Below are 10,396 nucleotides of genomic sequence, written 5' to 3' on the forward strand. Positions count from 1 at the left end.
AAAAGTCCACTAAGTCAAAGTTACCAAGCATTGAGGACTGACAGCAGATTACCACTGGATGGCCTTAATGATCCAGGTTGAACAAACCAGGTAATTAGTCAGGTATTGGGGGGGAAACGAAGACTTAAAGGTGCCATTACATCAATATAAAACCCATTTCATGTAGTCGATATTGCTGCATGTAAATTATACAAATAATTTCATAAAAATGTAACGTGAGCTTGTTGTTTTGTCAGGCCAAATGTTCATCCTTAGTAAAAAGGGTTGGATACGTTGATATGCTGCTCTACCCAGAGAGATAGAACTGAGAGTGACGACACTCTGAGTCATGCAGCTGCAGGTAGTTCCAGCCAGGGTCCGAAATTAACACTCACTAGACAGCAAACGTGAGTAAATTTTCCATTTGGAAAAGGCTGATTCACAAAGCAGGATTTTAAAATAGTTGGCCGATTTTCAAAGCCTAAGAGACACTACATAGAACAATAAAAATCCTAGATAAAACAGGTTTGCTCATACAGTGTGTGGTGTCCGGTCAGACAACAAGCTCAACACACCACACATGAACAGATTTCAAATAAGATCATTCAAACGTCAGACAGAAAATCTTGCAAATCCGCTCAAGATCAAAATGGAGATCAGAGTAAATAAACATGGACAACCAGGAAGAATGATAAGCATTAGTTTGTTGACTAATTTTAACAGAGAAAAAACATAATAAAAAATGTTGGTTAAAGAAGCGGAGACAATGCAACCGGGGGCTCTACACTTACTGCACTATGAAATATTGACAATAATACAATTAATAGGAGGGGTCGGGCTAAAAAACTGTCGTGTGAACCAGCCTTCAGTTGATCAGATTGCAAAATCTTTTGGTATTGTGAAGTTTTAGCTGACTGCTCCATACTGAAATAGGTCATGTAGCCAGTTTTAGTAAATTCAACATGTTAATCAGCTGGTTGTTGATAAACTACAGCTAGCTAGCTGTATGCAGGGTGGGTTTAAATGGATGTATTTCAGTTTGTCTGGTTAAGCTTTTTAAAATGTTTGCAGTTTGATAATATCAACGTTTATAACTTTCTAATGTTTTTGTGATGTCTGAGCATAAAATGAATTCCATTCAGACTGAATGTGGCTGACTTCAATGAAATGCTGAAGCATGTTACACGGGATCACCAAGGTAACAAGATGCCATTTGCTGTCCTCCAAAATAAGAGCTGAAACAAGATGTTTGAACAACGCTTTAATACCATAACCTTCACAAAGTTGGGGTCCGTTCTTCGTACGTTGCCTAGAACATCTGAGATCAAATGACACATCCAAGATGATTTCATCCGGCTAATCCTGATCCGGCTAATTGGGTTCTTCCAACACACCTGTTGTTTACGATTAGTATCGATTGAGTTATCTGAGATAACTGCGCGTTCATGCGTTTGTTTAAAAGGGGAAATGTATCGATAGTAGAAACATTGATCAGCAGCGCTGCTATTGGCTGTTCAGCATGAACAAAAAACGCCCACAGTTTTTCTCCCAAGCAGAACAAGAGCTTTTAATGGAAGGTTATGCCGAATTTGAGTCATTAATTAAAACACCTCAAAATCTGTTAAAGCCAGGAGAGAGGGCTGGCAAAAAGTAGCAGACAAATTAATGCGTAAATACTGTCCATGGTAGATGTTTCTATCACTTTCTACAGTATGAATTTTTGCATTTTAATAATCTCATATTTACTTTGTTCTTTTATATCAGAGCCTCCACAGGACCCACTAGAACATGGTGACAAGTAAAAGTGAAATACAAAAATATTCTACAAAATGGTAGCCTTGAATTATTACACTTTATTTTAAAAAGGCACTTGTTATGTCAAGAGATCCAAATTTCAGTGTCATTCCTTAGATACGGGAAGTAAAGACGCGTGCAAACTGGGAATTTTAACAAAAAAATCTTTATCCATAAAAAATTAAAATCTTCCTTTTCCAAGTCATCCACAGTTTACACGGTAAAACTGTATTGCTCCGTGGCTAGATAATCCATCCATAGTTTTTTTTTTATATACGGCTCGACAGGAAGCAAGCCTTTCAAAGTAAACTAAACTTCACAATAAGATGGCCTGAACAAATCTTACAGAATATGATAAAAATAAAAAGCAAACCATCATACAAATAACTTAAATATTTTAGATTTATGGCTCTAACACCACTTTTTCCTCTTTAAAAGCCAATGTTAAATGATGTGTTTGTCTGTTTATAACAGCCACCAAGAAAAATCTCTCCACAATAGACCCTTTTCACAGTGACGTCATGCAACTTCCGTTCTGCGGTGAAGCAGGGTATCTTTACTTCCGCTTTCTCCGCGAGCAGTGTTTTTACATAGGGAATTCACACAGTTCCTCACCAACATGAAATCAGAAAAGCACAGGTGAATAAAGAAGTTTTAATGGCAGTGTTCTTGGATATTGAGAAGGCATATGACATGTTATGGAAGGAAGGTTTATTGATTAAAATTAGACAAATAGGGTTAAGAGGTAAAATTTATAATTGGATTAAAGATTTTTTAACTGATAGAAGTATAAGAGTTAAAATAGGAAATGAGGTAAGTTCAAAATATTTAACTGAAAATGGCACTCCTCAAGGTAGTATTATAAGTCCAATGTTATTTATAATAATGATTAATGATATTTTTAGTAAAATCGAAGGTAAGTGTGGAATGACTTTATATGCGGATGATGGTCTTATTTGGAAACGGGGAAGAAATATAAAATTTATAAATTATAAAATGCAAGAAGCGTTAGGTAAAGTAGAAGATTGGGCACTAGAGTGGGGATTTCGAATTTCTAGTTCAAAATCTAAATTTGTTAACTTCACTAAGAGGAAGGTAGGTGCTAATATAAAATTAAAAATGTATGATAAGGAAGTAGAAAGGGTAGATCAATTCAAATATTTAGGTTTATGGTTCGATAAAACGCTTACATGGAAAATACATATTAGTAAAATAATAGAGAGAAGTAAAAAAATATTAAATATCATGAGGTGTTTAAGAGGCAAAGAATGGGGAGCAGGTAGGAAAACTTTGAAAATATTATATATTGGACTTATTAGATCGGTTATAGATTATGGATGTGTGGTATATAATTCTGCCTCAAGTAACTTATTAAAAGAAATAGATAAAATACAGTATCAAGCGTTAAGAATTTGCTGTGGGGCAATGAAGACGACACCAGTGTCAGCACTACAGGTAGAAATGGGGGAAATGCCATTGGAGTTAAGAAGGAAACAATTAGGAGTAGGGTTTTGGGCAAAAGTAAAAGGGCATAAAAAAAGTAATCCTATAAATAATATATTACAACCATGCCAAGAAACTGTTAAGAATGTAAAAGTAAATAGTTTTGGATGGATAATAAATAAAGAAATAAAGGAAATAGGATTAAATCAATGTTTAATTAGCCCGGTCGTGGATTTTTCATGTAATCCGCCTTGGATACAAAAAGAGATGAAAGTTGATTTAACATTGTTGGAAGAAGGAAGACAAATGGTAGAAGGAGAGGTGGAAAGATACATAAGAAGGGTATATGGAGAATACTTACAAATATATACAGATGCATCAAAAATGGTAAATGATAGAGTAGGGATAGCATTTATAATTCCAGATTTAAACATTATGGAAAATAAAAGATTAATGGATAGTTTGAATGTATACACAGGAGAGTTACTGGCTATTTCAATGGCGTTAAAATGGAGTGAAGAATTAAGAGAAAAGAAAGTGTTAATTTGTTCTGATTCAAGTAGTGCATTAATAAGTATTATGGAACAAGAGTCGGAAGCAAGACAAGACATTCTGATAGATATAAATAATTCAATATGTAAAATGGGAAAAAATGGATCTACTGTTAAATTTATTTGGATTCCGGCTCATACCGGAATAGTTGGAAATGAATTAGCAGATACATTTGCAAAGAGTGCGAGTAAGAGAAATGAAGTTGAACTGGAAGGTAAGTATAGTAAAAATGAGATAAGGAGTATAAGTAAAATATATTACAAAAAGAAGTGGCAGGAAAAATGGGAGGGTGAAAAGAAGGCAAGGTTTTATTATAATATTTAAAAAAAAGTGGGGGAGTGTAGAAAAGAAAATAGGAATAAACAAGAGGAAGATATTATATCTAGATTAAGATTTGGGCATGTAGGGTTAAATAGTACTTTGAAAATAATTAATAAACATAGTGAGGTGGGTTTTGTAATTTTGTGGAAAGTTGGAAACAGTTATACATATTTTTATGGAATGTAATAAATATAATCTAGAAAGAGAGGAATTAGTAGAAGAGTTAAATAGGAATAAAGTTAAATTAAATATTAGAGATCTGCTACAAAAATCTTCTGGAGATGTGGTTTTTAAATCCGTGTTTAGATTTCTTAGGAAAACAGGTCTAATAGGGAGATTATAGGGATTAGACATCTGGTTCATACTCCAGTCCAGAAGGTGGCGGTAATGCACCTGAAAGTTGTTTGCCAACCGCCATAAAACAAAAAGAAGAAGAAGAAGAAGAAGAAGAAGTCTCTCACCAATCTACCCAAATTTCGTTTGGGAGACGTGCACAGACTGGCACAAAAGCTTCCGGCCACACCAGCCTCCAAACTCCACAAAGATGACAAGTTCTTTGTGGAACAGTACATTTTCGATTATGAAGGTAAGAGCTTTGTCTTCTTAGCTCTGTTGTTAGCATAGATGCTAGGATAATGGTAGCTATGCTACCAACAGGACTTTTGTCATTTATTAGTTTTCTATTTCTCCATTATATTGCTACGCTAGCTTTATTGCTATATCAGCTATTCTGTTTCACAGCTTTTAGCCAATGAGTCACACCAGGGATATAGTTGATGTATAATGTTGAGCCTTTTCATACTTTGTTTTTGAACAGTGTCAATGCTGTTGGCCACTTGGTCACAGCTATATGAATAAAAATGAGGAGCCTCATTCCCTCCCGTTTTTTTTTTTTTTTTTGTGTAGTATTTTACTGAGGTTGCAGACTTTTGCAGTATCCCTCAAAATTCCTCTGTGGGTTCAGTGTGTTTCTCAGTCTCGTCAGTAGATCTGGAGCCTCAATTAATAAAATAATTCTGCCCATTCCTGTTAAAACTGTGATAGTTTAGGACATCATAGACTGAGAAAGACGCTGTCAATAATGTTGAATGCACACTGCATGCACACTAATAATCAGTTCACTATAGTATTTATGGATTATGCTGCTGTCGGGGCAAACCCCTTGTGTCCTATACTGTTATTTTTCAGGAACTGACCAAAAAAACATGGATTTAAAAAAACTTCAGACATCACACTTCATATATTTTAGTTATTTATTACATAGATACTTCATAGCAGCTCTGTCCATTTTACCTTTTACCTGTCCTGTTTATCCTGCTGCCTTGCTTCGGTTCCCCTCTGCCTTACAGAAGAGCCTGCTGCCGAGCTCTGGTGGGTTCTCCCCTGAACTGTCAATTCTCTGCCGAGGTGTGGACCCTGCTGCCTGTTCCTGGTTCCAAGAAGTCTCTCTCCGGGCCGTCAGCTCCTGCCAACACCATCACCCTGTTCCCGTGCAGATCTACCTCGCTGGTTACATCACCCTCCATCCCATCAAACCTTCAATAAAGACTTTCATTTTAAGTCCCTTGTGTGTGGTTCTGGGTTCATCCATGGACAAATTAGATTTAGACAACTTTATTTGTCATTATGTATGCACAGAGTGCGTACAGAACGAAATTCCGTTTGCATACAGCTTGAGAATTACAGTAAATTACAGCAGTGATTTAACAGTAAACAATTGAAATGTAAACAATGCAGGAGAAAGAGACAGTGTGCGATCACAGTGTACAGGTGAGTATTTTTAAAAACCATTTGCATGTGCAGAAATTAATTAATTTTCTCAGATTAATTTCCTTTCATTAACAAATTGATTTTGACAGCTCTAATAAAATTTTACGTGGTGAGCCACTGAAATTATCTTGGGAATAGCTAAATTAACTTATAACTCAATTATCTTTAAGAAAGAAAGATGGAGTTTAATTTGTTAAAGACCACTTGCAGAAACATAGGTCTCCTCGGAAGAGAAGTGCTGACTGCAGGCGTAAGTGCTGCCACGAAGGATTTTAAAATTTGGCCCCTCGTCTCTTCTTATTGCCGTCACCCAACGGGCTCCAGTCTCAGCATCAGCTGGGAAGTCGTGAAAGCTGAGATATGGAAAGTTTTTTGTTGTTGTTCGAACACTGTGGGACACTGCAGTAGCGGTTTCTCTGTGATTGTGCCATGCTTGGTGGATATGATGCTGCTGAGAGATGGACACAAGGGGAGAAAAAAATAGATTAACTATAATACTTTTTAAAACCTTTATTTAACCAGATAAACTCCCATTGAGATTAAGATCTCTTTTTTAAAGGTTGATCTGACTAAGAGGTCAGCAGCACATGTCATTACTAATACAGTATAATAAAAACAATTTCAGGCTTCTACTTAAAATATACAGTATTTTGCACAAAAACTAAAAAAAAGTGCATTAATATAAGTGCAAATAATATTATGAAGAAAATTCATTATAATACACAGAAAATTCAGAAACAGAAGTACTGTCCAATAGACCCACGGTAATTTTTTTTAGGAATGAACAAAAAAATTCAAATGGAATAAGATCTTTTTAATTCAGTGACTGCAATTATATATAACACCTCACCATAATCAAGTAAAGGGAACAATGTAGCAGATAAATGTCTCTTTTTTCACTCAGTGAACAAGATTTATTTCTATAATAGCAAAGCTACAGTAATCATTTTATAACATCTACATCAGATTAATGACAGGTAAAGTAAGCTAACAAGCTGCTGCAAGTTAGCTTTGATCTTCATGTTACTGTCCTAATCAAAGCATCTTTATAACAGCAATGATCGCTACCAATACTAAGGAAAATAAAGATAGTCAATAAGACACGTTTAATATTGTGCTCTCAGTCTTACCTAATGAAATCACGCTGATTACTGATAGGTAAAAGTTTGGTAAGGTAAGCTAACAAGCTGCTGCATGTTAGCGTTGATCTTCATGTTACTGTCCCGATCAAAGCATCTATATAACAGCAATGATTGCTACCAATACTAAGGAAAATAAAGATAGTCAATGCGACACATTGTGGTCTCAGTCTTACCTTATGAAATCGCGCTGATTATCAGTGAAACACCTCTTCACCTCCCGAATTTTCTATGTAAAAGCATGTAGCCGGAAGTAAAGATACCCTGCTCCGCTTCAAAACGGAAGTTGAGTGACGTCATGTGAAAAGGGTCTGTCGTGCTGCGCTACAGGATCCCGTCTATTGCGCAATACGCGATTCATTCGAAAAGCTCTGCAAATTATTCTTGCACCTTCCGCAACAGGTTGCCGTCGTAAAAATGGACATGGCGACGGCAGACTTCCCTTTCTCCTCCGCTTATACAGCCGTGATCTAATCCTGTTTACATTAAATAAGCCTGCTCGCGAGCAGGTTTAAGCTGGCGCACATGTTGCTATGACAACAAGTGCAGGAAGTCTTTCGAAGAACCACTATCCAAGATCATGCCAAATCGTCAACAATGACATCCTGCTAACTGAGTTAGCGACGTACGAAGAACGGACGCTTGGTATTAACTGCAGGACAGGAAATCCATTTGTTTTATATTACTTTATTTGAGAGCTCGCTGAAGGAAGCAGCGGTTCTTGTTTGGAAAAGCTTCTCAGTTTTCTGGGCCAGACTGAAGGCATGTGATGGTTCAACATTTTTCCAGCCTTTTGTTTGGTATTAATGGTAGTTAGATATATATTGTTGCAGCCCACTCTAAAAGCCACCACATAGCTAGATTTGGACTGCCCATGTCAGTGGTGATGTTTACCACAAAACGTCCTGTGGAAGCTGCTCTCTCAATCATTTCTGTATGATTGGTTTGTAATTTGCCCAATTAATGGAATTACCACTGAAGTAAGCCACCACTTGCTTCCATCCTGTTGTGCTTCCATCCAACATAAAGACACATGCGTGTTGCTGCTCTCCGCTGTGCCCAGGCAATGTCAAATCCAAAAATCTTTCCCATTCCTGGGTGCAGCTCCACACTTGGTGTGATTGCCATTTCATCCAGAGTAAATACACCTGGTTCCAGCTTAATGTGTTGCAGTCTTCTTTGCTGTGTCTGTTGTCATGGAGAGGAAGAGTCCTGTCTTGAAAAAGCAAAAAAAAAAAAAAAAAAAAAAAAAATTTCTGAGGGTTTTATGTGTGTTTGCTCCATCTAATTCCTCTATTATTTTTTATACCAGTGGCCTTTATTTGATAAAGATGACCCAATATATTTTCCATAGTCAAAACTTTCTTTGGTGGGACTGACTTACTTTTTGTGTTCAGTTCTCCTTCTGTCCTTTTTAATGTGATGTTTTTGGCTTTCTAATTCCTCTGTCGGTTCTTTTTTTACATCAGGTTTTAACTGGAAACTGTTTTATTTAAATTAACATTTTAACAAATTACTATCCATCCATCCATTTTCTAACACGTCTATAACACGTCGCGAGGGGTGCTGGTGTCTATCTCTAGCTGTCACTGGGCGAGAGGCGAGGTTCACCCTGGACAGGTCACCAGTCTATCGCAGGGCAACACACAGACAAACAGGACAAACAGCCATTCTCTCACACACTCTCACACCTAAGGAAAATTTAGAGAGACCAAAATTAAAACTACGAAATATACAACAAATATATCTTCCACAGAAAATAATGGGTTACAACTATAATATAAAGTCCTGAATAAAATTATATTCATGCTTTGATGAAGGATGTAAAACTGAAGGTAAGCTGGAAGAGGACGAGGTCTATCTTACCCACGTTAGCATGCAGAGAACAACTGAAAGAGCTTTAGATCTGGTAATATTACTCCTGTTTGGTTTGTTTTCCATGCAAAATTTTATTATAAACCCCTGTAGACATTTTATATTGATCAGTGTATTACATAATCAGAATCAGAATCAAGTTTAATCGCCAAGTAGGTTTGCACTTACAAGGAATTTGACTTGGTGTTGATGGTGCAGATAAAAAATTAAAATACAGTAAAATAAAAAGGATATATATACAGAAGCTGTATACACTCAGTAAACTGTGCGTTAATGTAACGCAGAAGCTTGTAAGTCCTGAACGGGGGAGAGAGACAGTGTCCAGAGTCACAGGTGGCTCTTGGCCTTGTTCATAAGGCCAGAAAAAACTGTTTTTGTGGCGTGAGGTTCTGGTCCTGATGGACCTCCTGCCAGAGGGAAGTGACTGAAATAGTCCATGACTGGGGTGCGAGGGATCAGCCACAATCCTCCCTGCAAGCCTCAGAGTCCTGGAGGCATACAGGTCCTGGAGAGATGGAAGATTGCAGCCAATCACCTTCTCTGCAGACCGGATGACACGCTGCAGTCTGCTCTTGTCCTTAGCGGTGCCACCAGCGTACCAGATGGTGATGGAGAAGGTGAGGATGGACTCAATGATGGAGGAGTAGAACTGCACCATCATTGTCCTTGGCAGGTTGAATTTCTTCAGCTGCCGCAGGAAGTACATCCTCTGCTGGGCTTTCTTGGTGAGGGAGTTGATGTTCAGCTCCCACTTTAGGTCCTGGAAGATGATATTTCCCAGGAAGCGGACAGACTCCACAGTGTCAAAGGTGGAGTCACAGAGGGTGATGGGGGTAGCTGGGGCTGAGTTCTTCCTGAAGTCCACAACCATCTCCACTGTTTGTACGGCGTTGAGCTCCAGGTTGTTCTTAAATAAACATCTATTTTTATCAAATATGTTCTGTAGCCCCAATGTAACAAAAGATGATAAAATGCAGTCTGAAGTACTCAGAGCACATTGCTGGTCAATAATTTCACGGGGGAAAGACAATTTAGCAGTTTTTTGTTGTCTGTTCTGCCAACAGCCGCTCAGACTGACTGACAGCGCTGAGATGTTTGGAACCTTTGAGAACTACATGAACCACGTCTCCTTATATGGTGCTGGCTCTACCAAGTTGACTTCACTCTGATTGGCTACAACCATATATGTGGAAAGTCTGTCAAACCCCCAACACCCTGCCCAACACACACACACACACACACCACTTTCTTCTTCCACTCACACCTCCATTCTCGGTGCAACACTCCATTATTATGGTTTCATGGCTAGTTGTTAAGTGTTTGTGAGGATGTCAAACAGGTGAGGCCAAGCTGACCAATGGTTTTACCATGGCGGCATGATTCAACCGAGCGGGACCAAAATAAACAGCACACAGACCGTGGCGCAGCGGGGAGTTCGCTATGGCTGACTTATGTAGCTGAGAGCCAGCTCCACTGCAGTACTGCAGTTCGCGACACATGCAGCTGTCCGCCAGCTCTCCACC

This window comes from Fundulus heteroclitus, chromosome 14 (assembly GCF_011125445.2).
Source record: "Fundulus heteroclitus isolate FHET01 chromosome 14, MU-UCD_Fhet_4.1, whole genome shotgun sequence".
In the NCBI taxonomy this organism is placed as follows: Eukaryota; Metazoa; Chordata; class Actinopteri; order Cyprinodontiformes; family Fundulidae; genus Fundulus; species Fundulus heteroclitus.